This window comes from Quercus robur, chromosome 12 (genome assembly GCF_932294415.1).
Source record: "Quercus robur chromosome 12, dhQueRobu3.1, whole genome shotgun sequence".
NCBI lineage: Eukaryota > Viridiplantae > Streptophyta > Magnoliopsida > Fagales > Fagaceae > Quercus > Quercus robur.
The window spans coordinates 29418812-29446196 of record NC_065545.1 but is presented as its reverse complement, the minus strand read 5'-3'; the positions used below and the strand labels follow the sequence as shown (position 1 = coordinate 29446196).

Below are 27385 nucleotides of genomic sequence, written 5' to 3'. Positions count from 1 at the left end.
AAATGGCCCTTGTTCTTCGTTATGTGAACAAAAAATGAATTATTATAGAGCGGTTCCTTGGTATTGTACATGTAGCAAGTACCACCGCTTTGTCACTCAAATATGCTATTGAATGTTTACTTTGTGAACATAATTTGAGTTTATCGAAACTACATGGGCAAGGTTATTGATGAGCTAGTAATATGCAAGGTGATATCAATGGTTTCAAAACTTTAATTTTGAAAGAGAATAAGTCAGCATTTTATATCCATTGTTTTGCTCATCAATTTCAATTGACTCTTGTTGCTGTTGCTAAAAATCACATTAACATTGCTGAATTTTTTTATGTGGTTTGTAATTTAGTAACTATTGTTGGAGGCTCTTGTAAGAAACGAGATGCTCTTCGAGATGCACAATTTGCCAAAATTAAAGAAGAATTAGAGAATGGTGTATGTAGAAGTGGGCAAGGTTTGAATTAAGAGACAAATCTTAAACGTCCTAGTGATACATGTTGGGGATCATATTATGAGACTATTCTCAACTTGATTTTGATGTTCTTTGCTGTTGTTGATATACTTGAGATTATTGAAGAAGATGGCCTCTACGACCAAAAAGTTGAAGCTCGACCTTTTATGAGGTCAATTCTATCTTTTGAATTTGTCTTTGCTCTACACTTGATGAAAAACATTTTAGGGATCATAAATGAGTTGTTAATAGCATTGCCAAAAAAAAAAAAAAAAAAAAAAATTAAGATATAGTAAATGCTATGAATCTTGTTAAAGTGTCTAAGTAACGATTACAAGTGATGAGAGATGATGAATGTATATCTTTATTGATTGAAGTGTCTTCATTTTGTATCACACATGATATTCCTATCTTTAATATGGATGAAATATTTGTAGTTAATGGGAGGCCGCGTTGCAACACCCAACAAAATCCAAATTTACATCATTATCGTGTTGAGCTATTCTACACAGTTATAAATTTGCAACTTTAAGAGCTTAACAATCGTTTTTCAGAGGTGAATACCGATTTTCCACTTTGTATGGCTTGCTTGAGTCCAAGTAATTCATTTGTAGCTTTTGATAAGGAAAAGTTGACACGTCTAGCAAAGTTCTATCCATTTGATTTTCTTGGGATAGTTATCTTGGCACTTGGCTCTCAACTTTCAGAATTACATTTTTGATATGCACAACAATGACTTGTTTTTAGAGCTTCAAGGAGTTGGTGAACTTGTTGAAAAGTTAGTGAAGACAGGAAAACATGAGACTTATCCATTAGAAAGAAGTTTTGACCCTTCCTATCACTACTGCAATAGTAAAAAGAAGTTTTTCAGTAATGAAATAGATAAAGAATGAACTGCACAATCGAATGGGAGATCTGTGGATGAATGATTGCTTGGTGTTAGAAATTGAAAAGAATATGGACAGACACCCAAAGTGAGTATGTCCCTCTATTTGCCTTAGAATGATTGTAACGTCCAGGAATTATAGAGTAATGGTTTGGACCGTTACTTTACCCCACTAAGTCCACTATTCCACTCAGTATTAATGGAGTGGTGTGTATATAAACACCAATAGTGGTACCCATTGTATTGTGAACGAATTCTGCATTTCTCATAGTGTCTACAGAGTGTTGTGAGGCTCTTAGGTTATGGGTTATGTTTGCATCACTCTAGTAGTGTGCAACATCGTTGGAGAAATGTTTTTGGTTTGTGGATCATACAAACTGGAATTTAGAATGTGTTTGAATAGCTGGTTTGCGTGGGGGCTGGCTCTAGACAATGTAGAACAATCTCAGAGCGCCTGTGTGATCATCGGTTCAGGCCAAGAGAGGTATGCCGAAAAACCGATTACTTATATTCTGCTACAAATTTCTATTTCTTACACTTGGTTGTATACATTGAAAGAGATGTAGCTTGTAACATTGATAATGAGACTATCATGCAATGATTTCAAAATATGAAAACTTGTAGAAGGCAATTGTAAACTTTATGTATTTGCGTGTTTTTTGATTGTTGTTGTTGTTAATATATGAATTTCTCTTTTTATTAGATTGTGTAATTTATGTTTCTTAAAGAACATCCTGAGAAAAATTCCTGGAACTGCCAATGGTTGCCTTTGCCAATTACTTGCTCTAGCTCTGCTTTCGCTCCTGACAATGCTTTTGGATTGTGGAGTAGCTCTTCCATTGCCCATTCCAGTGTGGCTGAAGTTGAATTAGTGCCCGCAACAAATGGGTCCTAATCCATAACGAAAAGAAGTTGGAATTTCTTTTTGTAGCACAAACTATTTTCATCATTCATAAGTAAAGTAAATAAATAACTAATTATATGAAAGAATTTGTCAGATTATTTTGTCTACAGCAGAGTTGCTAAATCTGTAGCAGTTGTGATATTGAACACTAATTCCACTAATGGCCCATTTTCTTATCTTGTTGATGACTGCAGGATGTTGATTTCCCAAATTCCTTAAGTGAATGTGGACCATTGTTACAGGGAAGCGAAGAAGTGTGGAGACATCTTATTTGCTAGGAAAGGGACAATTCAACTTGTTGATTTTACAGTTTTTCTAAATCTCTGCATGTGAACGTTTTAGATACTTTTTATTTGGACCTTAATGGGTTGTACGTAAACAGATTTTGTCTTAAAATTTTAATTTCTATTTAGATCAACGAAATGTGAATGTACTATTTCTATATATAAAGGAAGTATGGTGTTATTTTTCTGGTGGGGTGCAAGTAATGTAAGGAATAAAATCCTCTATCTTATTTTTTGTGTTTCACTTTATATTCCTTTAATCAAAACTTTCCCTGTGTATGATTTATTTCCATTTTAAACTTTTATTATTTTATAAAGAAAGAAAAAAAATATTTTAAGTTGTGGTTGGTGGAGCATGATTGGTTTTTAGACCTTGTCAAAATAGTTATTAACCAATTTTCAGGCCAAGTTGTTAATTAAATAAATTATGAACAACTTTGGTTAATCAAACAATTACCAATATTGAGCATATAGTAAAGTTGCAGAAATTTAGAAGACGATAATATATGATGTCCAGAAAAACCAATAGAATCGAAATTCCACAGTAAAAACCAAGGAAGGATTTAACTTATTAATCCCAAGGTAAACCAAATCCACTAATTCATTAGAAGTTTTACAATAACTGAAAGTTTAATTAGTGTATAAAACACTTTGAACATTTAGACTCCCAATTTATAAATTACCAATTCAAGCTTAATGTCAAACAATTAATGTGCGGAATATGAACATAAGCTTAAAACATAATTGATAAACAATCTAAATCAAATAAAATTACATCCACAGCAGAAATTAAATAGAAAAGATTAAGGGAAGAGAGATGCAAACACAAGGACAACACACGATGTGTTATCGAAGAGGAAATTGAAGTCCTCGGCGTAAAACCTCTCCGCTGCCTTCCAAGTGGTAAACAATCCACTAAAGAATGTAGTTGGGAAACATGAACAGCAGAAGACCCTCCAAGCCTAATCTACCCAATGTACCTAAGCCCTCCAAGCTCCTACTCCAACGAGGTTACGCCGAACCTATTTCTTCTTTAGCTTACCGGATTCCGCTACTTGACCATTGCATCAACCAATATGAAATTGGTCCCTTCTTAACTGCTTCCCAAACACCAAATGGTCTTCTCACAGATATGGGTATGGTGAGAAAAGGTTTTGGTAATGTATCTTTCAAGGATTTGACAATGGAGAGGAAGAGAGTTGAGGAATTTGAAGAGTCTCTATGTGAAGATTGGGGATGAATCAATCTTGTTTTTCTCTAGGGTTTCTCTCTCAAAATTCTCTCTGGAAGCTCTTTACATTTCGTGGGTATAAGGGTTTATATATAGTAGGGTGAGAAGGAATGCGAAAAGTTAGTTTTTTCGAAACAGGGTGGTCTGGCGACTTGGCCTCACGACTGGGCTGAGTTGCGAGTTCAAGCCGCGAGCTAACGGCCTGGCTAGCCTGAGACTTTTGTCCTGTAGTGCAACAACTATCATGACTCTTTAGCTCCCCTCCATGCTTCACATGTGTGCTAGTTTTGGCGGCTTGCCAATCGTGAGTCACCCGCAAGTTCCAGCCGCGAGTCTCTGCATCCTTGCACAATCTTGAGCATTTCTTCACACTTTCTCACTCGCTACCCTTACATGATTCCCACCTAAATACAGGGTTACTAATTGCTAAAATACAAACAAATTTGGCACAGAATAAAGCCAACAAGATGGTTGATAAATTTCAACCTTACAATCTCCCCCTTTGGCTATTCCGTGACAAAATCCTAAAACAAACTCTAGACTTAACATGTGAGTTGGGAACAGTTGAACAAAACTCACTCACACCTAACTCTAGAATCTGATAAGCTCTTGAATCATATGAACAAGAATCTCCTGAAACACAATAACACAATATGATCATTGTATGTAGAAAAACTTGTAATGCATATGAGCATAATGTGATCAAGCAAAATGGAATGAGAAATAAACCATGGCTTGACCAAACAAACAATCACTATAAAATAGTGACCACAATGCTCATTCACACTTGGACTGAACATTCGGACATACAAGCCAATAAGCACAATGCAAATCACTTACATGCCCAACACTCAACCAATGCACAATACATAAAGTATATGCATCTAGGAACAAAATCCTACAAGGGCACAAGAGTGAGAGTACTAAAAGAAAATGCATAACATTTAGTTAGAAGTACTAGGCAAGGCTGCATAAGCATGGTACAAACCATAAAAGCCTACAAAACAACAAATGGAAACAAACACTAAAAGTTTACAAAAGCAACATAGGCACAAAACAAAAAAAATACTGAATAACAACTTTAAATATTAATAATATCACTGTCAGACACATCCATGAGTTTAAACCAAACTATTAGAACCATATCCACACAAGAGTAGAGTTTATATAAACAACTATAAACATGCAAGAAAAATTAGACTACTTAAAAGTATATGTGAGTGTATATATGTATCAACCTCTTCTTGAGCATATAACTCCCCCTTTTAGTGTTCCCTTTTCAAAGTGCACATTGCTATCTTCCCCTTGCTATATGCTCTCTCTCCCCCTTTTTGGCACGAATAGCTAAAGGCTGTCCTTGATCTTTTGTTAAATAGCATCTAACTGTGCCTCAATTGTAGTGAGATGCATTTGAACATGATTGTTGGTGGAGTAGAGAGATCTTTCTAATCTGGAAATACGCAGATGTAGCCCCTCAAATAAAGTGCTCAATTTATCATCTTGAGAGCTAGGTGCAGATGGAGTGTCGGTAGTTTGCTTCTCAGAAGGAATAGGTGAAACAGTTGTAGTATGCATCGGTGTAGCAAAATCATGGCCAGATGGAGTGGCATGGGAGAATGGCTCACTCTTAGGTGATTTAGAGGAGTGACTCTTGCTTGCTTGGAGAGTTTTCATGGAAATTGGTCGAGGACGTGAAATAACTTTTCCATTTGTTGGTGGACGAACACCTTCACGGAGCAAAATCTTCATGATGAGACTACAAAAAGGAATATTGGTTTGTGTTGCTGATCGAGCCGCTATTTTCCTAATTGTCTGAAGGATGTGAGCACAAATGTCAATTGGAACTTCGGTAATAAGATCACACAGAAATTGTGCTCTTCCAAGATTTATGAAGGCGATGTTAGACAGTGGGTAGAGATTTGAGAACATGATCAATTTTAGAGTCGTCAGTTTAGGCAAAGATTGTGCAGTGCCGATAGATGATCCTTTTCTTCTAACCTCATGATTAGGCCCAAGTACCTGGATAATGTCTTGTACCTGAAGTGATTTGTCATCATACGGAGTGAGGTCCACATTTGCTGGTCTAGTAATGCGAAGAACCTATGCAATGTAGTCTGCATTGATGGATGAAAGTTCAAAAACGTGTACAAAACACCTTTGAACGTTTAGACCCCCAAATTACAACTTAACCAATACAAGCAATATGTCAAACAACTAGTGTGCGGAAACTTAACACATGCTATAATACGAAATTGGTTAAAGACTATCTAAGCCATAACAAAATAAAACCACAGCAGATAATAAAAAGGCAAAGATAGAGAGGAAGGAAGATGCAAACACAAAGACAACACGCGATGTGTTATCGAAGAGGAAACCGAAGTCCTCGGCGAAAAACCTCTCCGCCGCCCTCCAAGCGGTAAACAATCCACTAGAAAATACAGTTGGGATACAAGGACAGCAATAGACCCTCCAAGCCTAATCTACCCAGTGCACCTAAGCCCTCCAAGCTTCTTGCTCCAACGAGGTTGCGCCGAACCTTTTTCTTTTCTAGCTTCCCGGATTCCGCTACTAGACCGTAGCATCAACCAATGAAGATTGGTTCCTTCCTAACTGCTTCCCAGAAATCCAAACAACTGTCTCACAGTGATGATGATGGTGAGAACCAGGTTTGATATAATGCCTCTCAAGGATTTGACAATGGAGAGGAAGAGAGTAGAGGAATTTGAAGAGACTCTAAGGTATAGATTGTGGGTGAAACAATCTTGTTTTTCTTTAGGGTTTCTCTCTCAAAATTCTCTCTAGAAGCTCTCTATCAATCGTGGGTAAAAGGGGTATTTATACTGGAGTGGGAGAGGAATGTGAAACGTCAGGTTTTACAAAACAGGGATGGCTCGCGGCTTGACTAAGTCGCGAGATCCAGTCGCAAGTTAACCGTATGGCCAGTTGTCCTGTAGTGCTCCAGCTAGCATGACTGTTCATCTTCCAGTATGCTTGGCACGTGTGCTGCTTTTGGCGGATTGCAGCCGCGAGTCAGCCGCGAGTCCCAGCCGCGAGTCTCTGTTTTCTTGCACACTCTTGAGCAATCTTCACTCTATCTCACTCACTACCCTTACAACAAACCCACCTAAATACAGGGTTACTAAATGCTGAATTACAAGCAAATTTGGTACGGAATAAAGCCAATTAGATGGTTGAATAAATTGAACCTTACAATGGAGAACTCGGTTCCTCTTACCCAACATTTCAACTCTACTCCAGTGTATCTGGCATTAGAGTAGAATTCCTTAACTAATTCATCAACTGGGTCCTCGAAATTCCCGAATAGATCAGCCCAATCCCGTGCTTTAAAAATCCTAGGAACAAACGTTGTGCTCAAGGTATTGAATTTTACTACACATTCCATAATAGGAGTAGCATCTATAAAAATGCTTAAGAAGGTCTGTGAGTCAAAAGGAGTCCTGAATCTCTCATTGTTCGAGACCTGAGATGACTGAGTTGATTGATGAGTCCTTCTAGCCACAGGGGATGGAACATCAATGTCAATCTCCTTTCCTTTAGATGAACGACGTGACATCTGCAAAAGATAAGACACACAGCAGAGAACCAATTGCAACAGCATAAGACACAAACATCAACTTGATTTGATTTATAAACAAAATGAAATTCAGAGAGAGAACTCACTCAATCAATCACAGAACTTGAACCAGGTCAGCAACAAGAAATCATAAGCAACACTTATGGATTGTATATTTATGAATTTAGTAGGTGTCCAAAAATGATGATTGATCAATTACAATTCAGAGCAAAGTAATCAATGAGAATTACACAATCACAAATATCTTGTCATTGTGACATTCCACCATGAACATGATATGACCAGAGCAATACAGTCATTCTGAACCAATCATACTCACACTTAGAGTAAATCACAGAGAGCCTAAATACATATCTTATGGGTATGACATATTTCAAACAACCACGGTCGGATAGCAAACTAGCTCAATGAAATATAATCATGATAGCAAACATATTTAGCAGTCTAGCAACAAAAATAACCAACCCCAAACAACCAAAACCAATATTTGAAGTAGACCCATGTTCGAACAATGCAAAACACGCAAACTCAAACAAAATCTCACAAAATGAGGAAATACACGGATAAATATGTAAAATAGAGTGAGAAAATAGAAACCCATACCTTTTTCCTTGAAGATTTGAGAATGAAATGATTCAAAAATTAAAGATTGTTTGAGAGTGACACGGTGAGTTTGAGAGTGTTTCAGGTAAGGAAGGAGTTGAACAATCAGAAATGTTCGAGGGAAAACTGAAAAGGTTTAAAAATTGACCCATTTTATGCAAAACACGCGATTTTCGTGACTGAAACAAGTCGTGTTCCAGTTGCCAAGGCCAGCCGCTAGAACACTTGGAAGAAAACTTTTGAAAAAATTTTCTAAGTGTTTTTCGCGATTGGAAGTTCCACTCGCAAGAGATCGCGAACTGAGTCGCGAAAATCTCTGTGTACCTCTCGTGATTGGACCTTCCACCCATGAACAAGTCGCCAACCTGAGCCGTGAAAAGCATGAAATTCCAAAATTTTGAAAAATATTTTAAGTCTTTTTTGCGACTGAAGCATTTACCCGCCAATGAGTTGCTAGTGAGTCATGAAAAATCTCTGTTATGGACTTGCGACTTGGGCATGCGACTGGTTCTACCCGCGACTAAGTTGCCAGAACAGGGCAACACAATTTTTGAATTTTTGACAATTTTTGCAGAAACAAAGTACTTTCCAAAAACAACTAAAACACTCAAAAATCTTTTTGTGATTGATCAACAAAAATTGAGCATGTGAAAACACATTTAATCAAGTACAATCACATGAATGAATATGGCATTCATTGAACATAGACATGTGTGTTGTGTGTGAATATCAAAAACGAGATAGTCCTTAGTCTAATGTGAAGTTTCAATGATCAATTCAAATCAAGGCATACACAACTAGCACTAGATAATGTGACCAATCTCAATTATAGAAGTATGCATATATGACCTCCCACATAGGCTTAAGTACAATATCTGAAAGTTCAAATATGTGTATAAACACCCTTGAACGTTTAGACCTCCAATTTACAAATTAACCAATTCAAACTTTATGTCAAACAACTAGTGTGCGGAAAATGAACATAAGCTATAATATAGAATTGGATAAACTATCTAAGCCAAATTAAAATCACAACCCACAACAGATAATAAAAGGCAAAGATAAAAGGGAAGGAAGATACAAACACAAAGACAACACGCGATGTGTTTTCGAAGAGGAAACCGAAGCCCTCGGCGTAAAACCTCTCCGCCGCCCTCCAAGCAGTAAACAATCCACTAGAAAATGTAGTTGGGATACAAGGACAGCAATAGACCCTCCAAGCCTAATCTACCTAGTGCACCTAAGCCCTCCAAGCTTCTTGCTCTAACGAGGTTGCGCCGAACCTTTTTCTTTTCTAGCTTCCCTGATTCCGCTACTAGATCGTAGCATCAACCAATGTAGATTGGTTCCTTCCTAACTGCTTCCTAGAAATCCAAACAGCCCTCTCACAGTGATGAATATGGTGAGAACAAGGTTTGGTAAAATGCCTCTCAAGTATTTGACAATGGAGAGGAAGAGAGTTGAGGAATTTGAAGAGACTCTAATGTATAGATTGTGGATGAATCAATCTTGTTTTTCTTTAGGGTTTCTCTCTCAAAATTCTCTCTGGAAGCTCTCTTTCATTTGTGGGTATAAGGGGGTATTTATACTAGAGTGAGAGAGGAATGTGAAACGTCAGGATTTACAAAACAGGGGTCGCTCGCGGCTTGACCTCGCAACTTGATTGAGTCGCGAGATCTAGTTGCGAGATAACCGTATGACCAGTTGTCCTGTTTTGTCCTGTAGTGTTCCAGCTAGCATGACTGTTCACCTTTTGGCACGCTTGGCACGTGTGCTGCGTCTGGCGGCTTGAAGTCGCGAGCCACCCGCGAGAACAAGCCGCGAGTCTCTGTTTTCTTGCACACTCTTGAGCAATCAACACTCTATCTCACTCACTACCCTTACAACAATCCCACCTAAATACAAGGTTACTAAATGCTGAAATACAAGCAAATTTGGTACGGAATAAAGCTAATAAAATGGTTGATTAAATTCAACCTTACAATCTCCCCCTTTGGCTATTCCGTGACAAAACCCTAAAACAGACTCTAGACTTAACATGTGAGTTGGGAACAGTTGAACAAAACTCACTCACACCTAACTCTAGAAGCTGTGAAGCACTTGAATCATAAGAACATGAAACTCCTGAAACACAACAATACACCATGATCATTGTATGCAGAAAAGCATGAAATGCATATGAAACAAGCTAAAGATGATCAAGCAAAGATGAAGTGAAGATTCAAATCATGGCTTGATCAACCAAGTAATCACCACAAGGTAGTGATCACAGTGCTCATTCACACTTGGAATGAACACTTGAACATACAAGTTAACAAGAACAAAGCAAGATACTTGTATGCCCAACATTCAACCAATGCATAATACACTAAGTATATGCATCTAGGAACAATCCTACAAGGGCACAAGAGTGACAGTACATAAAACAAAATGCAAGGCATTTAGATAGAAGTACTGATTTCAACATAGCATAAAAGGCTGCATTAAGCAAGGTACAAACCGTAAAGCCTACAAAATATGCATAAAAACATAACCCTAAAAGCTTACAAAAGCAACATGGGTACAAAACACAATATATCCTGAATAACATCAACAATATATATAAAATATTAAACCAAGATTATAAGTTATGAGTTAGAAACAAGAAAACACTAAAACCACAGTGTATCAAACCCATATAAATACTAAAAATCCAAAAACATAAACCTATAAGTTTAAAGGATAAGACTTAAAACAAAAGTATGTCAAAAGTATGTGTGTACTCCCCCTATCACTATGCATACTTCCCTTTGAACTTTCTCCCCCTTACTGAATGCTCTCCCCCTTTTTGGCACGAATAGCTAAAGGCTGTCGTCCAACTTTCGTTGAATAGCGTCTAACTGATTCTCCATAGTCTCGAGACGCATTTGAACATGGTTGTTTGTGGAGTAGAGAAGTGTCACAATCTCATCAATGCGTTTCTGAATATGTTCAAGTAAACTACCCACTCTATCAGTATGAGGATCAGTTTGTGCTTGCGGAGTACTAGCTTGTGGAACTTCAGGAATAGCATGCGAAGTAGGTGTGGTATGTGCAGGTGTCTCTGACTCAGGGGCAGATGGAGTAACCAAAGAGATGTGTGCACTCTTTGGAGTTTTAGAGGAGTGACTTCTGTTAGCTTGAAGAGAGTACATGGAAATAGGACACTGACGGGTCAACATTTTTCCATCTGTAGGAGGAACAATGCCTTCACGAAGAATGAGCTTCATGATGAGACTGCAAAATGGAATAATTCCTCGAGCTGCAGTTCGAACTGCAGTATTTCTCATGGTGTAAAAGATGTGAGCACATATATCAATGGGGGCTCCTGTAATAAGATCACAAAGGAATTGAGCTCTCCCAAGATTTATGAATGTAGTGTTGGACAGTGGGTAGAGATTAGTGAACATGATCAACTTCAGTGTGGTCAGCTCTGGTGCAAACTTTGCGGTGCTGATGGATGTGCCTGCATTGGATACTTCATGATCAGAACCTAGGATTTGTAGAATGTCTTGAATCTCTGGAGTTCGATCATCGTACGGAGTTAGATCCACATTCTGAGGTCTAGTGATGCCGAGAACATTGGCTATGGAGTTTGGGGAAACGCCAAATTCCTTTCCTATGACCCAGAAAATAAGTTCAACTCCAAGATCACTTGCATTGGAGAAGTATTCCTTAACCAATTCATCCATTGGATCGACAAAGTTCCCAAACAAGTTTGCCCAATCTCATGGCTCAAAGATTCGAGGGATAAAAGTGGTCCCTAAGGTGTTAAACTCCACCACCCGTTCCACTATAGGAGTTGACTTGTCAAAGATGTTTGAGTAGATGTGTGAGGTAAGCGGGGTTCTAAACCTCTCCTCATTGGAGTCTTGAGATGCTTGTGATGAGAGTCGAGTCCTTTTAGCAACTGGGGTTACTGGATCGTTAGCAACAATATCTTTACCCTTAGAAGATCGACGAGACATCTGCAAGAGAATAGGCCCACAGCAAAGAACCAAAAACAGCACCACACAAGATAAATATCAACATGATTCGATGCAAATAAGAGAGAAAACCAGAGATTTTAATACATAACTACAAACTTAAGACAGTTCAGACCCAAACAAACTTCCATCAATGCTAAAGTGCACAATACGACAGGTGCAGCAAAATGGTGATAGTGCAATAGAGCATAGATAGACACAAATTCAAAAATAACTGTCAATGAGATAGTCTACCATGACCATGATATGCACACAAAGACATCATTCGAACATTAAGAACGGCTAGCATAAAACAGATCACATAAGATATGAACATGGATAAAATTTCAAAATGAAGGATCAGAGCACCCAATATGATATCATAAAAACACAGTAATCCAAAGCCGCAAGCCAACTTCAACAACACAAACAAGAGAAAGGAGCAAGTCACAAAAATACCAAACCCATTTAATAAAAGAGTTTGAGAATCAACAACAGGCAAATATCAGAACAAAAAAAAAGCACATTGTGACCTAACAATATGAAAACGGATGAAATCCACAACAAACACAATAAGCCATACCCATCAAACAAAGAGAGGAATGTTTCGAACATAGTATCTATCCAAATGTCAATAAAAACATTCATGAAGCAGGGAAAATGAGATGAGGAAAACAAGACCCATACCTTTTCAAGATGATTTTGAGAAGAAATGAAGCACCAATGAAGTTTGAAAATGGGTACACGGAGCGTTTGGGAAGGAGACAGTTGAGAAAGAAGATGAACAGTCACAAAAGTTCGAGGGAAAAACTGAAAAAGATTTAAAAACTGCCCCTATTTTTGCCAAACAAGCGTTTTTCGCGACTGAAGTGAGTCGCCACCAAGTCGCCAGGTCAAGCCGCCAAAACACTTAAAGACAGAATTTTGAAAAAATTTTCTAAGTGTTTTTCGCGTATGGAAGGTTTACCTGCGAGAGAGTCGCAAGCTGAGCCGCGAAAATCTCTGAGTAACCCTCGTAATTGGACCTTCCACTCGTGAACAAGTCGCCAAAAATGAGCCGCGAACACGCGACTGAGGCTCGTGACTTGACTAACCCGCGACTGAGTCACCAAAACAGGGCAAAAATGGATTTTTGAAATTTTCAAATTTTGCGAACAAAATACTTTCTAAAAACACCTAAAACACTCAAAAATCTTTTTGTGCTTGAATTAACAAAGATTGAGCATGTGAAAACACATTTCATCAAGTACAATCACACAAATGATTATGGCATTTGTTGAACACAAACTTGTATGTTGTGTGTGGATATCAACAATGAGATAGTCTTTAGTCTAATGTGAAGTTTCAATGATCAATTCAACCAAGGCATACACAATTAGCACTAGATTAAGTGATCCATCTCAATTATAGAAATATGTATATATGACTTCCCACAAAACTTGATAACATATCTTGGAACTTTACATTTGACTCCACTTTCAATCATGACATTTGATCTTTTTGATCCTTTGAGACAATTACCTCTCATTGTGAGAGTGATATATGATATTTCACTTTAATGAACTAGCCTTTGGCTTTTTGAATAAATATTCACTTTAATTTTAGGTCGCTTACCATTTTTCCTAGTCGAATACTAGAATGTGCGACAGGGTTTTGCAGCTCAATATCTCTTTTCATTTGGAGATTTACATTTGGTGAGCTCTTTTTAGCAAAAACAAAAATAAAGAGTGGGAAGATATATAGACACAAGTCTATGTATGTCTCAAGATCATCATAACCATTGACTAATCATGCATGACAAGTTTGAAGATCTATTTACAACAATCACATAGATTTCAAGATTTCTCCCACAGTGATTAGAGTGTAATGAAACAAGCTATGCTCGAAAATGCACAAAGCCATTAGCACAAAGGTACAAGGCAAAATAAGTTTTGAAACAAAAACTCAACAATGTCAATCAAACTTTTTGATTTTCTAATTTTTATGTCATTTTTGGATTTTTGACACTAGAAGAAAAATATTGATCAAAAACAGGAAAAAAAAAAACCAAAAATATGCGCAAATAGACAAATAAACAACCATCAACATAAACAACAAGCAATCAATCAAACATCGTCACAAAGCATAGGAAGTATTAATGCATGGACATGTTGTAATGCTTATGCATGAGTACCCTTTTTCACCCACACGTCACTTGCGTTTGGGGTGATTTCCTTATAGGATTGGGTACGGGAGTTAGAGCTTTCAAACCTTCGTGAGAAGCTTTCCAAGCAGTTGGTGAATGCACCAATCATCTTCATCACGTTTATCATTCCGGGATCACCATTGTGATCTCTCGATGGTTCTCCTGCCCAAATTCTTCTATCATTTCTGGGTCCTCGTGACCTTTAAGGAGTTGCATTATTCTTTGCTCTCAGTTTTTGGCAATTTGGTCGAGTATGCCCTTGAAGTCCGCAATGATGACACACATAAGTTGATCTAGGTCCTCTTTGTGGTCGTGGACGAGACTGGGCTCGAGATTCAGACCTGCCCACAGATTGATTACGGGAATTCAACAACCGTTCGTTCCCCACATTTCTCTTCTCCTCTATCTTGGGCTTCTCAACAGTAGGACCAACATCAGCTGATTCTTTGGCCTTTATAAACTTCACTTCTTTAGTGACATTTCCAGATGAGCTACTTCCTCCGGTATATCCCAACCCAGATTTGTCTGAAAAGCTCTTTTGAGATGAAATAACATCATCTAGCTTCTTGGTGGTGACCCTCTCTATTTTAGCATTTGCTTGCACAACCTCTTGTTCAAGAAATCTCACTTTTGTGTAAGCTTCTGACAGCTCACCATTCAGTGTCTCTATCTCACATTTGGCCTCCCTATATCGGATTAGGAGACTTTTATAGTCCTTCTCTGCCTTCTTCATTTTTCTCACAGCAGCCTTGACCACCCTTGTGTACTCACCCGACTTCTCTAGGAGTGAGTTATAATTCTCTTGAAGATTGGTTGTGTTTTCATCTTCTTCAGCATCTGATTCTTCAACAATTCCCAGTGATTCTTCATCACTATGTTCTCCAAGATCTCGTATAAGCAGATTCAACTCGTCTGAAGACTCAACATGAGTAATAGTCATAAAAGCTGAGTAGTTCCCCTCTCCATCACAGCTTTCCTCAGATTCTGAGTCGGATGAATCTGAGTCACTCAATGTCGTGGCATACACTTTGCCTTTCGATTTCAAATAATTCGGACATTCTTTCTGAAAGTGTCCATGCCCGTTACATTCGAAACAAGTGACACCTTGTGTAGGTTGTGATTCTTTTCCATCTTTATTTTTGAATTCACTTTTCTCCCTTCCTGAACTTTGGAATTTTCCTTTATCACTAAATTTGCCATTATTTTTGAATTTCAAGAATTTTCTGAAATTTTTTACAAGGTAAGTAACATCTTTGTCAACCACATCTTCTCCCGATGAGTCATGATCTTCCACCTTCTCATTAATGGTCTTAAGAGCAAGTGATTTACTCTTCCGTTGATTGGGCAGCGACATCTCATAGGTCTGAAGAGAACCAACCAGCTCCTGGACTTTGATGTCATCAAGATCCTTGCTCTCTTCAATCGCTGTCATTTTAACACGAAAACTTTCAGGAAAAGATTGAAGGATCTTCCTTACAATTTTAGAGTCGTCCTATTTCTCTCCCAAATTGAACTTGCTTACAATCACCTCATTCAGCTTGCTATAGAAAGAGTCAAAGGACTCATCCTCACTCATTTTTAATTCCTCAAACCGAGTGGTTAGCATCTGCAGCTTGGTGTCTTTTACCTTCTTCGTGCCTTCATAAGTGGTCTCCAATATCTCCCATGCTTCTTTAGCAACGGTAATGTGAGAGATCCTGTGAAATTCATCTGGAGACACACCACAGAAAATAGCATTGAGTGCTTTACTGTTAGCATTAGATGCAGCAAGTGCTGCCTTATCCCATGTGGATTTGGCTTCCTCAGGCCTGGTCCAACCTATCTCAACAGGATCCCAAACAGATTCATCAATAGAACACAGAAAAGCTCTCATGTGAACCTTCCAAAAAGCATAATTACTACCATCAAAATATGGAGGTGCATTTAGGGATTGAGATCGATCCATCTCAAAAGGGAGTCAAGGATCACACAATGGTAATGAAACCACTAGAAGTGTACCTGCTCTGATACCAATTGAAAGTTCAAATATGTGTATAAACACCCTTGAACGTTTAGACCCCCAATTTATAAATTAACCAATTCAAGCTTTATGTCAAACAACTAGTGTGCGGAAAATGAACGTAAGCTATAATATAGAATTGGATAAACTATCTAAGCCAAATTAAAATCACAACCCACAACAGATAATAAAAGGCAAAGATAAAAGGGAAGGAAGATGCAAATAGAAAGACAACACGCGATGTGTTATCGAAGAGGAAACCGAAGCCCTCGGCGTAAAACTTCTCCGCCGCCCTCTAAGCGGTAAACAATCCACTAGAAAATGTAGTTGGGATACAAGGACAGCAATAGACCCTCCAAGTCTAATCTACCCAGTGCACCTAAGCCCTCCAAGCTTCTTGCTCCAACGAGGTTGCACCGAACCTTTTTCTTTTCTAGCTTCCCGGATTCCGCTACTAGACCGTAGCATCAACCAATGTAGATTGGTTCCTTCCTAACTGCTTCCTAGAAATCCAAATAGCCCTCTCACAGTGATGAATATGGTGAGAACAAGGTTTGGTAAAATGCCTCTCAAGGATTTGACAATGGAGAGGAAGAGAGTTGAGGAATTTGAAAAGACTCTAATGTATAGATTGTGGATGAATCAATCTTGTTTTTCTTTAGGGTTTCTCTCTCAAAATTCTCTCTGGAAGCTCTCTTTCATTTGTGGGTATAAGGGGTATTTATACTAGAGTGAGAGAGGAATGTGAAACGTCAGGATTTACAAAACAGGGGTCGCTCGCGGCTTGACCTTGCGACTTGACTGAGTCGCGAGATCCAGTCGCGAGATAACCGTATGGCCAGTTGTCCTGTTTTGTCCTGTAGTGTTCCAGCTAGCATGACTGTTCACCTTCTGGCACGCTTGGCACGTGTTCTGCGTCTGGCGGCTTGAAGCTGCGAGCCACCCGCGAGAACAAGCCGCGAGTCTCTGTTTTCTTGCACACTCTTGAGCAATCAACACTCTATCTCACTCACTACCCTTACAACAATCCCACCTAAATACAGGATTACTAAATGCTGAAATACAAGCAAATTTGGCACGGAATAAAGCCAATAAAATGGTTGATTAAATTCAACCTTATAATATCTTTGAAGTTTTTCATTTAGCTCCATTTTTGACATATCATTTGATCTTTTTGAATCAACACATCTCATTGTGAGATTGATACCTGAAATTTTTGATATTTCACTTTGATGAGTTAGCCTTTTGCTTTTTGGGCATCATACAATTTTAATTTTTGGTCGCTTTCCCTTTTTCCTAGTCAAATATTAGTATGTGTGACAGGCTTTTGCAGCTCAATATCTCTTTTCATTTGGAGATTTACATTTGGTGAGCTTTTTTAGCTGAAAACAATAAAATAAAGAGTGAGAAGATATATAGATACAAGTCTATGTATGTCTTAAGATTAACAAAACCATTCACTAATCATTCATGACAAGGTTGAAGATCTATTTACAACAGTCACATAGATTTCAAAATTTCTCCCACAATGATATGAGTGCATAGAGAACAAGCTATGCTCGTAGGTGCACAAAGCCATTTGCACAAAGGTACAAGATAAAACAAATTTTGAGACAAAACTCAGCAATGTTGATCAAATTTTTTGGATTTTCTACTTTTTATGTGGTTTTTGGATTTTTGACACACAAGAAGAAAGAGATTAATCAAAGGCAACAATGTAAAAACATTTTAAATGAATGAAAGCAAAAACAAACAGTTTTCAATTCACATAAAAAAAACAAACCAACAGTCACACAACATAGGAAGTATTAATGCATGGACATGTTGTAAGGTTGAATTTTATCAACCATCTTGTTGGCTTTATTCCATGTCAAATTTGCTTGTATTTCAGCAATTAGTAACCTTGTATTTAGGTGGGATTTTTGTAAGGGTAGTGAGTGAGATAGTGTGAAGAAATGCTCAAGAGTGTGCAAGAAAAACAGAGACTTACGACTGGATCTTGCGGGTGACTTGCGACTGCAAGCCGTCAGAAGCTGCACACGTGCCAGGCATGCCAGAAGTTGAAGCGTCATGCTAGCTGGAGCATTACAGGACAAAATAGGACAACTGTCCGTTCAGTTATCTCGCGGCTGGATCTCGCGACTCAGTCAAGCCGCGAGCCAACCCTGTTTTGAAAAACTTGACTCTTCACATTCTATTCTCACCCCAGTATTAATACCCCTTATACCCACGAAAGAAAGAGAGCTTCCAGAGATAATTTTGGGAGAGAAACCCTAGAGAAAAACAAGATTGATTCATCCCTAATCTTCATTAAGAGACTCTTCAAATTCCTCAACTCTCTTCCTCTCCATTGTTAAATCCTTGATAGGCTTTTTACCAAAACCTTTTCTCACCATATCCATTTCTGTGAGAGGGCTATTTGGTGCTTTGGGAAGCATTTAGGAAGGAACCAATTTCACATTGGTTGATGCAATGGTCAAGTAGCGGAATCCGGGAAGTTAGAAAAGAAATAGGTTCGGCGCAACCTCGTTGGAGCAAGAAGCTTGGAGGGCTTAGGTACACTGGGTAGATTAGGCTTGGAGGGTTTATTGCTGTTCATGTATCCCAACTACATTTTCTAGTGGATTACTTACCGCTTGGAGGGCGGCGGAGAGGTTTTACGTCAAGGGCTTCGGTTTCCTCTTCGATAACATATCGTTGTATTGTCCTTGTGTTTGCATCTCTCTTCCCTTAATCTTTGCCTTTTATTTTCTGCTGTGGATATGATTTTAATTGGCTTAAATTGTTTACCAATTCTGTTTATAGCTTTTGTTCATTTTCCGCACACTTATTATTTGTCATAAAGCTTGAATTGGTAATTTTGTTTTTGGGGGTCTAAATGTTCAAGGGTGTTTTATACACTATTTGAACTTTCAGTTGTAATGCTTATGCATGAGTATCCTTCATCACCCACACGTCACATGCGTTTGGGGTGATATCCTTATAGGATTAGGTACGAGAGTTAGGACTTTCAAACCTTTTAGTGAAGCTTTCCAAGCAGTTGGTGAATGCACCAATCATCTTCATCACGTCCATCATTCCGGGATCACCATTTCGATCACTTGATGGCTCAACAGCCCAAGTCCTCTTGTCATTTCTTGGCTTTCTTGACCTTTGATCACTAGCATTCCTCAATGCTCTCAGCTTATGACAATTGGGTCGGGTGTGCCCTTGAAGTCCGCAGTGATGACACACATGGTTCGTTCTAGGACCTCTTTGCGATCGTGGAAGAGATTTTGCTCTGGCTTCAAACCTGACCACCGATTGATTACGGGGCTTGTTCAACACCCGCTGGTCAGTTACATTCTTCTTCTTCTTAACATTTGCCTTTTCAACAGTAGGGGTAACTACAACCGGCTCTTTGGCCTTCACAAACTTCACTTCTTTGGAGATGTTCATAGCTGAACTACTTTCTCCAGTGTATCCTAATCTGGTTTTGTCGGAGAAGGTCTCTTGAGAGGAAAGGACATCATCAAGCTTTTTTGTGGAGACTCGCTCTACCTTGGCATTTGCTTGAACCACCTTAAGCTCAAGGAATTCCAGGTGTAAGCTTCGGTTAGGTCGCCATTTAGCGTCTCTATCTCACACTTGGCCTCCTTATATCTCACTAGGAGACTTCTATAGTCCTCCTTAGCTTTCTTCATCTTTTTCACAACTGCCTTGGCAACCCTTGCATATTCTCCTGACTTCTCAAGTAGAGAATTGTAGTTATCTTTAAGACCAACTGTATCTTCATCTTCTTAAGCATCTGATTCTTCTATAGTTCCCATGAATTCCTCATCACTACGCTCCCCAAGTTCTTCCACAAGCAAATTCAAGTCTTCCAAAGACTCAACATGAGCAACAGTCATGAATGCTGAGAAATTCCCTTCTTCATCACAGCTTTCTTCTGAATCAGAAGTGGAGGAATCTGAGTCGCTGAGAGTGGTGGCATACACCTTGCCCTTCGATCTCAGGTAATTAGAACATTCCTTTTTAAAATGGCCCTGTCCATTACACTCAAAACAAGTGACTCCTTGTGTAGATTGGGACTCCTTCCCTTCTCTCCTTTTGAAGTCCTTCTTCTCTTTTCCGGAACTCATGAATTTCCCTTTATCACTAAATTTCTCACTATTCTTGAACTTTAGAAATTTGTAGAAATTCTTTGCAAGGTAGGCAACATTTTTTTCTACTACATCCTCATCTGATGAACCATGACCTTCTATCCTTTCATTTATTGTCTTAAGAGCCAGTGATTTGCTCTTTCTTTGATTTGGTAATGAAAGTTCATACGTTTGGAGAGAACCAATCAGCTCTTGGACTTTGATTTCATCAAGGTCTTTGCTCTTCTCAATTGCAGTCACCTTTGCACAGAAGCTCTCCGGCAATGAACAAAGAATTTTTCATACAACTTTCGAGTCCTCCGTTTTCTCTCCCAAGTTAAACTTGTCGATGACCACTTCATTTAGCTTACTATAGAAAGAGTCAAAGGACTCATCCTTGCTCATCCTGAGCTCCTCAAACCGGGTAGTCAGCATCTGTAGCTTTGTGTTCTTAACTTCCTTTGTACCCTCATAAGTGGTCTCCAAAATCTACCATGCTTCTTAGGCAACGATGATATGAGAAATCTGATGGAATTCATCTGGGGACACACCACAAAAAAATTGCATTAAGTGCTTTACAATTAGCATTTGATGCCGCGAGGGCTGCCTTATCCCAAATGAATTTGGCTGCCTCCGGCTTTGTCCAACCTATTTCAACAGCATCCCAAACAGCCTCATCTATAGAACACAGAAATGCTCTCATCCTTACCTTCCAAAAGGCATAGTTGCTACCATTAAAATATGGTGGAGCATTTAAAGATTGAGACCTGTCCATCTCAATTTGGGGTTAAGGATCACACTAAGGTAATGAAACCAATATAAGTGAACCCGCTCTGATACCAATTGAAAGTTCAATTAGTGTATAAAACACTTTGAACGTTTAGACCCCCAATTTACAAATTACCAATTCAAGCTTAATGTTAAATAATTAATGCGCGAAATATGAACATAAGCTTAAAACAAAATTGATAAACAATCTAAACCAAATAAAATCACATCCACAGTAGAAATTAAATGGCAAAGATTAAGAGAAGAGAGATGCAAACACAAGGACAACACACGATGTGTTATCGAAGAGGAAATCGAAGCCCTCAGCGTAAAACCTCTCCTCCGCCGCCCTCCAAGCGGTAAACAATCCACTAAAGAATGTAGTTGGGATACATGAACAGCAGAAGACCCTCAAAGCCTAATCTATCCAATGTACCTAAGTCCTCCAAGCTCCTACTCCAACGAGGTTATGCCGAACCTATTTCTTTTTTAGCTTATCGGATTCCGCTACTTGACCATAGCATCAACCAATATGAAATTGGTCCTTTCTTAACTGCTTCCCAAACACCAAATGGCTTTCTCACAGATATTGGAATGGTGAGAAAAGGTTTTGGTAATGTACCTCTCAAGGATTTGACAATGGAGAGGAAGAGAGTAGAGGAAGTTGAAGAGTTTCTATGTGAAGATTGTGGATGAATCAATCTTGTTTTTCTCTAGGGTTTCTCTCTCAAAATTCTCTCTGAAAGCTCTCTACATTTCGTGGGTATAAGGGTCTATATATAGTAAGGTGAGAAGGAATGCGAAAAGTTAGTTTTTCTCAAACAGGGTGGTCTGGCGACTTGGCCTCACAACTGGGCTAAGTCGCGAGTTCAAGCCGCGAGCTAACGGCCTGGCTAGCCTGGGACTTTTGTCCTGTAGTACAACAGCTGGCATGACTCTTCAGCTCCCATGCATGCTTCACACGTGTGCTAGCTTTGGCAGCTTGCCAGTCGCGAGTCACCTGCGAGTTCTAGCCGCGAGTCTTTGCATCCTTGCACAATCTTGAGCATTTCTTCACACTCTCTCACTCACTACCCTTACATGATTCCCATCTAAATACAAGGTTACTAATTGCTAAAATACAAGCAAATTTGGCATGGAATAAAGCCAACAAGATGGTTGATAAAATTCAACCTTACAATAACAAATAACCATATTCCAAGAAAATCTTACTAAAATTACCCAATATAGTTTTGAGTCCACAAAGTTCCTCAATTATGGATATGTTGCATCGTGAACCTCTAGTTTATTACTCCAAGAATCGGTAGAGGATTTTGAGAGCAAGAGGCACAAATCCTTTAAATCTATATGAGAGTAGCTCCAAAAGTATTTTAAATGTGCATTAGGGTTTGTTTAAATGCATTTGAATTTTTTTGCACGAAACCCTAGTCATTTAATGAGTTGAAATCACAATTCATTAGACCTAATTTTCGATTGGTTGAGTTTAAGCACGATTTGTCGAATTCAGGCCTTTTTAATCGACTGAGCAAGTGTCGAACAACTTTGATTAGCACAATAAACTTTAGCACCTGGGTAGCAATCTTGATAACACTTGAACACTCTCAAAGCACAAAATAAGACACTTTTACCTATGGTTTGCCAACCTAAATCTAGAAATGTGATAGAGCATAACATTGAACACAAAATATGAGACAAATTTTTTTATAGTATACGAGAGTGTGAAGGTGCTCTAGAGCAAAACTCTCTACTTGCTGCAACAGGTACTGTTCTTTGAATTTGAATAAAATTTCTTCTTCTTCCAAAGAAAGCAAAAATTATGAAAGAAATTCAAGACAAAGCAAAGAGGGTAACATATAAGGGTAATTTGTTGTATACAAACTGTTTTACATAATTATGAAAATTATGACTTCAAGCCAAGACTTCAAATACTGTTGAGATGTGTATCAAATTATATAAAATAGTTTGTGTGTAATAAACAATACTCAATAAATAATACTGACCAGGAACAATCGTACTATCTTAGTTTTGTCCATCTCCTCACTGTTTCTTTTTTCACTGATGTTGAGAAGGGTGTCTAATATGAAAGTTCAATAAGTGTATAAAACACCTTGAACGTTTAGACCCCCAATTTACAAATTACCAATTCAAGCTTAATATCAAACAATTAATGTGCGAAAAATGAACATAAGCTCAATACAGAATTGATAAAAAATCTAAATCAAATAAAATCACATCCACAACAGAAATTAAATGGAAAATATTAAGGGAAGAGAGATGCAAACACAAGGACAACACTCGATGTGTTATCGAAGAGAAAACCGAAGCCCTCGGTGTAAAACCTCTCCGCCGCCCTCCAAGCGGTAAACAATCCACTAAAGAATGTGGTTGGGATATATGAACAGCAGAGGACCCTCCAAGCCTAATCTATCCAATGTACCTAAACCCTCCAAGCTCGTATTCCAACGAGGTTACACCGAACCTATTTCTTCTTTAGCTTGCCGGATTCTGCTACTTGACCATAGCATCTACCAATATGAAATTGGTCCCTTCTTAACTGCTTCCCAAACACCAAATGGCCTCCTCATAGATATGGGTATGGTGAGAAAAGGTTTTGGTAATGTACATCTTAAGGGTTTGACAATGGAGAGGAAGAGAGTAGAGGAAGTTGAAGAGTTTCTATGTGAAGATTGTGGATGAATCAATCTTGTTTTTTTCTAGGGTTTCTCTCTCAAAATTCTCTCTGGAAGCTCTCTGAATATCGTGGGTATAAGGGTATATATATAGTAGGGTGAGAATGAATGTGAAAAGTCAGTTTTTCCCAAACAGGGTGTTCTGGCGACTTGACCTTGTGACTGGGTTGAGTTGCGAGTTCAAGCCGCGAGCTAACGGCCTGGCCAGCCTGGGAGTTTTGTCCTGTAGTGCAACAGCTGGCGTGACTCTTCAGCTTCTGGCATGCTTGGCACATGTGCAACTTCTGGCGGCTTGCAAGCCGTGAGCCACCCGTGAGATCCAGTCGTGAGTCCCTGCTTCTTTGTACAATCTTGAGCATTTCTTCACACTCTCTCACACACTACCTTTACATGATTCCCACCTAAATACAGAGTTACTAATTGCTAAAATACAAGTAAATTTGGCACGAAATAAAGCCAACAAAATGGTTGATAAAATTCAACCTTACATAATATATCCTCACTTGTGTTAGAACCACACTTTTCTCAAGTGGAGCCGTTGGGTAATCATGAGGTCAAAGAGGTCTAACATCTTTCCAAAGTGAACTTCCATACGTTGCCTTACGCGTTCTTTTTTAACACAAGAAAATAATCTGCCAAGTTTGGTCTCCCAACCTCTTTCATGATATTCCAAATGATCTCCTTGTACTCTCTAGCTGTGTTAAAATTGGAGTTAGCCAAATCCACAGAAAAAATGGTGTTTGATAATAGATTAAGCGTGGTCTTGAAAGCAGCTCTCCCAATATCTACTGCTTCACCATTTAGGATGCTTTGATGAGTATCAGCTGGGAGGTCTTGCACCTTCTCATGCCTTATAGCTTGGTTAGCATCAAGTGTCTTGTTGGCAAATAGTTGTTCCATGCATATTCTGTGAAAGGTTTCTCCACCGGGTTGAAACAGGTATACTTGCCAAGCTAAACTCCTCGTGTCTGTGGGCTCGGAGTGCATCTAGGATGGTTTGATTGGACAATTGTTGGTCATGTATTTGAAGGACTTCTTTGGCCATAGCTGCTGAAGAAATGACTATTGTCGCTACTTGGCCTAGTTTTACGCTCATTACATGGACCTTGGAAAGTTTTGTTAGGGACTTGTGGGGTTTGTCACCAACCTCTAAGAGGTTTCCAACCAATGGAAAAGGTTTTGGACCTGGTGGATGTTTTTTGGGGATTGCTTTGCTTCTAAAAATTATATGCAGGGCTTGGATTAAGAGCCAAGTGAGGCAAAGACATATTGTACCGCTCAAGAAATCCATTTTTATTTATGAACTCTGATCTCCAGGAGAAAAGAGCAAAGTGAAGAATGATACAATACAACACTATCCTTCACCGTTCTCCTTTATAGACAACAAGCAAAACAAAACAACACGCACACTCAGAGAGAGAGAGAGAGAGAGAGAGAGAGAGAGAGAGAGAGAGAGAGAGAGAGAGAGAGAGAGAGAGAGAGAGAGAGAGAGAGAGAGAGAGAGAGAGAGAGAGAGAGAGAGAGAGAGAGAGAGAGTATAACAATGGCTAATATTAAAGTATTCACCTCTCTGTATAATAGAAAAATGTGTAAGATTTACACAATTTTAATAAAAAATTATCTACATCAGCCTGTATATAATTGTGCAAATTTACAAGTTTGCTACAATAATCTTGTAAATTTATATTGACACAATTTATTTTACATTTAGTTGTTTATTCTTTTTTACGTATCTCAAAGATAAAGAAAGAGAGTTGATAGTGGTTATTGTGTGTGAAAAAAGAGAAAGAATTAAAAAATAAAAATATTGATATTTTAATAAATGTAGTATAAAATAAATAATCTGATGTAAGGGTATTTTAAAAAGTAAGTATGTAAAATAGAATTTTTTTTTTGGTTAAAAAAATAGAAAAAGTAACTTTTTATGCTAAAATAGGTAGAAATTTTTGTATGAGCTGATATGAATACTCTTAATTATATTATAGTTATAATTTTTTAAATATATATTTTTTAATATTTCAAGTGGGAGTAGATGAATTTTAACTTTTGACGTCTTTCTCTTAAAAAAAGAAAAGCAAAGAAAAAGAAAAACCAATTTAGCCGAAAGGTCATTGGAGAATAAATGGAGACATTGTAGAGGACAATGACTTGCATGTTACCTTAATCACAAATTTCAAAAGAGTGCTAAGTTGAAGTTTGGTATAATTAAGCCTAATATAAATTTTGACAATTTGAGAACAATATATTTTTTGACGTGAGCGCATGTAATGTAGAAAATGTTAAATTCAAAAACTTTTTGCCCTTAGAGCATTCACAGCTGGGCTTGCAAATGCCAAATATAAGCATATTTTAGCATTCAGCTCAATTTGTCTCAACAGTCGGAACTGTAAACTTGGAAAATTGTAAATTTTTTTGGCGTAGTGTTACAGTACCATCGTAAATGTATGATGGTACTGTAGCACTATGCCAAAACAAAATAATAACATTTTAATCCCTTTTATTCTTTCTCTCTCCTCTCTGTGTTAGACTCTTTCTTTCTCAACTCTCTCTTTCTCAATTTGTCTTTAACTTCTCTCGTCTCCCTCTCTCTGTCTTTAGGGAAGGTGTTGGAGCTTTGGGCCTAAATAAAAGGTGTTGGAGAGGCAGTGAAGGAGAGTTTTGTGGGGACGATTACAGAGGCAAGATCATTGTGGTCAAGGGGCTGAGGATTGCTAATCGGATTTTGGTGGGTTTGCTTGGTGGGTCTAGGGCTGAGGATTGTGGTGGATCGACATGGTGGGCCATGGGTTTCTGGCGGTGGAGATCGGTTAGTTCTTGTGGGTTTCGAGCGATGAAGATCGGTGCATTCTTGTGGGTTTCTGACGGTGGAGATCAATTGGGTTTCTGGGTTTCTAGATCGGTGTGTTGTGGTGGTGGGTTGTGGGTGATGGGTTTTGGCATGGATCGGCATGGTAGTGTTGGCCGTGGGTGATGGGTTTTGGCGTGGATCGGCATGGTAGTGTTGGCTGTGAGTATGGGTGGTGTTGGGTTTGCTTGCTAATGGGTTGGGTTTGCTTGTTGTGGGTGATGGGTTTGCTTGCCGTGGGTGGTGTTGGGTTTGCTTCTTTTTCTTTTTTCTTTTTCTGGTGATGGTGGGTTTGATGAGTGTGGGTGTGGTTGGGTTTGTGATTGATGGTGGTGGAGGTGGTGATTGATGGTGGTGGTTTTAATGGTTGTCGATTACTTGCTAATTTGTTGTGGTTGTTTAAATGTTTAATTTAGCTGCTTGAAAGTTTAGTTTTTAGGCAATGATGTAGTGGTGATTTGTTTCAGTTTGGTAGTTTTTTTTGGGTTTGTTTGTGGTGGGGGTGGTAGGAGTAGGTGGTTGTAGTGGCAGGGGAAGAGAGATGGGAGAGAATAGAGATGGATTTGGGATATATTATTTTATTTGTAGATATATTATTTTGATATATTGGATGGGAAAATAAAAGTTGGGATGTTGGGTGTGTTATAAAATGGTATGGTATAATTGATAAAGTAGCTTTTTGGGATGGTAAAATAGAATAGGATGGCATTTCTGATTGTGAATGCTTTTAGGGTAAGGCCGTTATTTTTGGCACAAAACTGCCACTTGAACCCTCCTTTAAATATAATTTTATTTTTGTTGGTAAAAGCCCTCCCATAATAATAATGATAATTATTATTAAGCATGC

The 27385-nt window shown here is 38.4% G+C and overlaps 1 pseudogene; it reads right to left on the bottom strand.

Moving 5' to 3' along the window:
• The window catches only part of LOC126709232 (geraniol 8-hydroxylase-like), a 28941-nt pseudogene extending 3957 nt beyond the window's left edge, over positions 1-24984 (bottom strand).
• Between the last annotated feature and the right edge of the window lie 2401 nt (positions 24985-27385).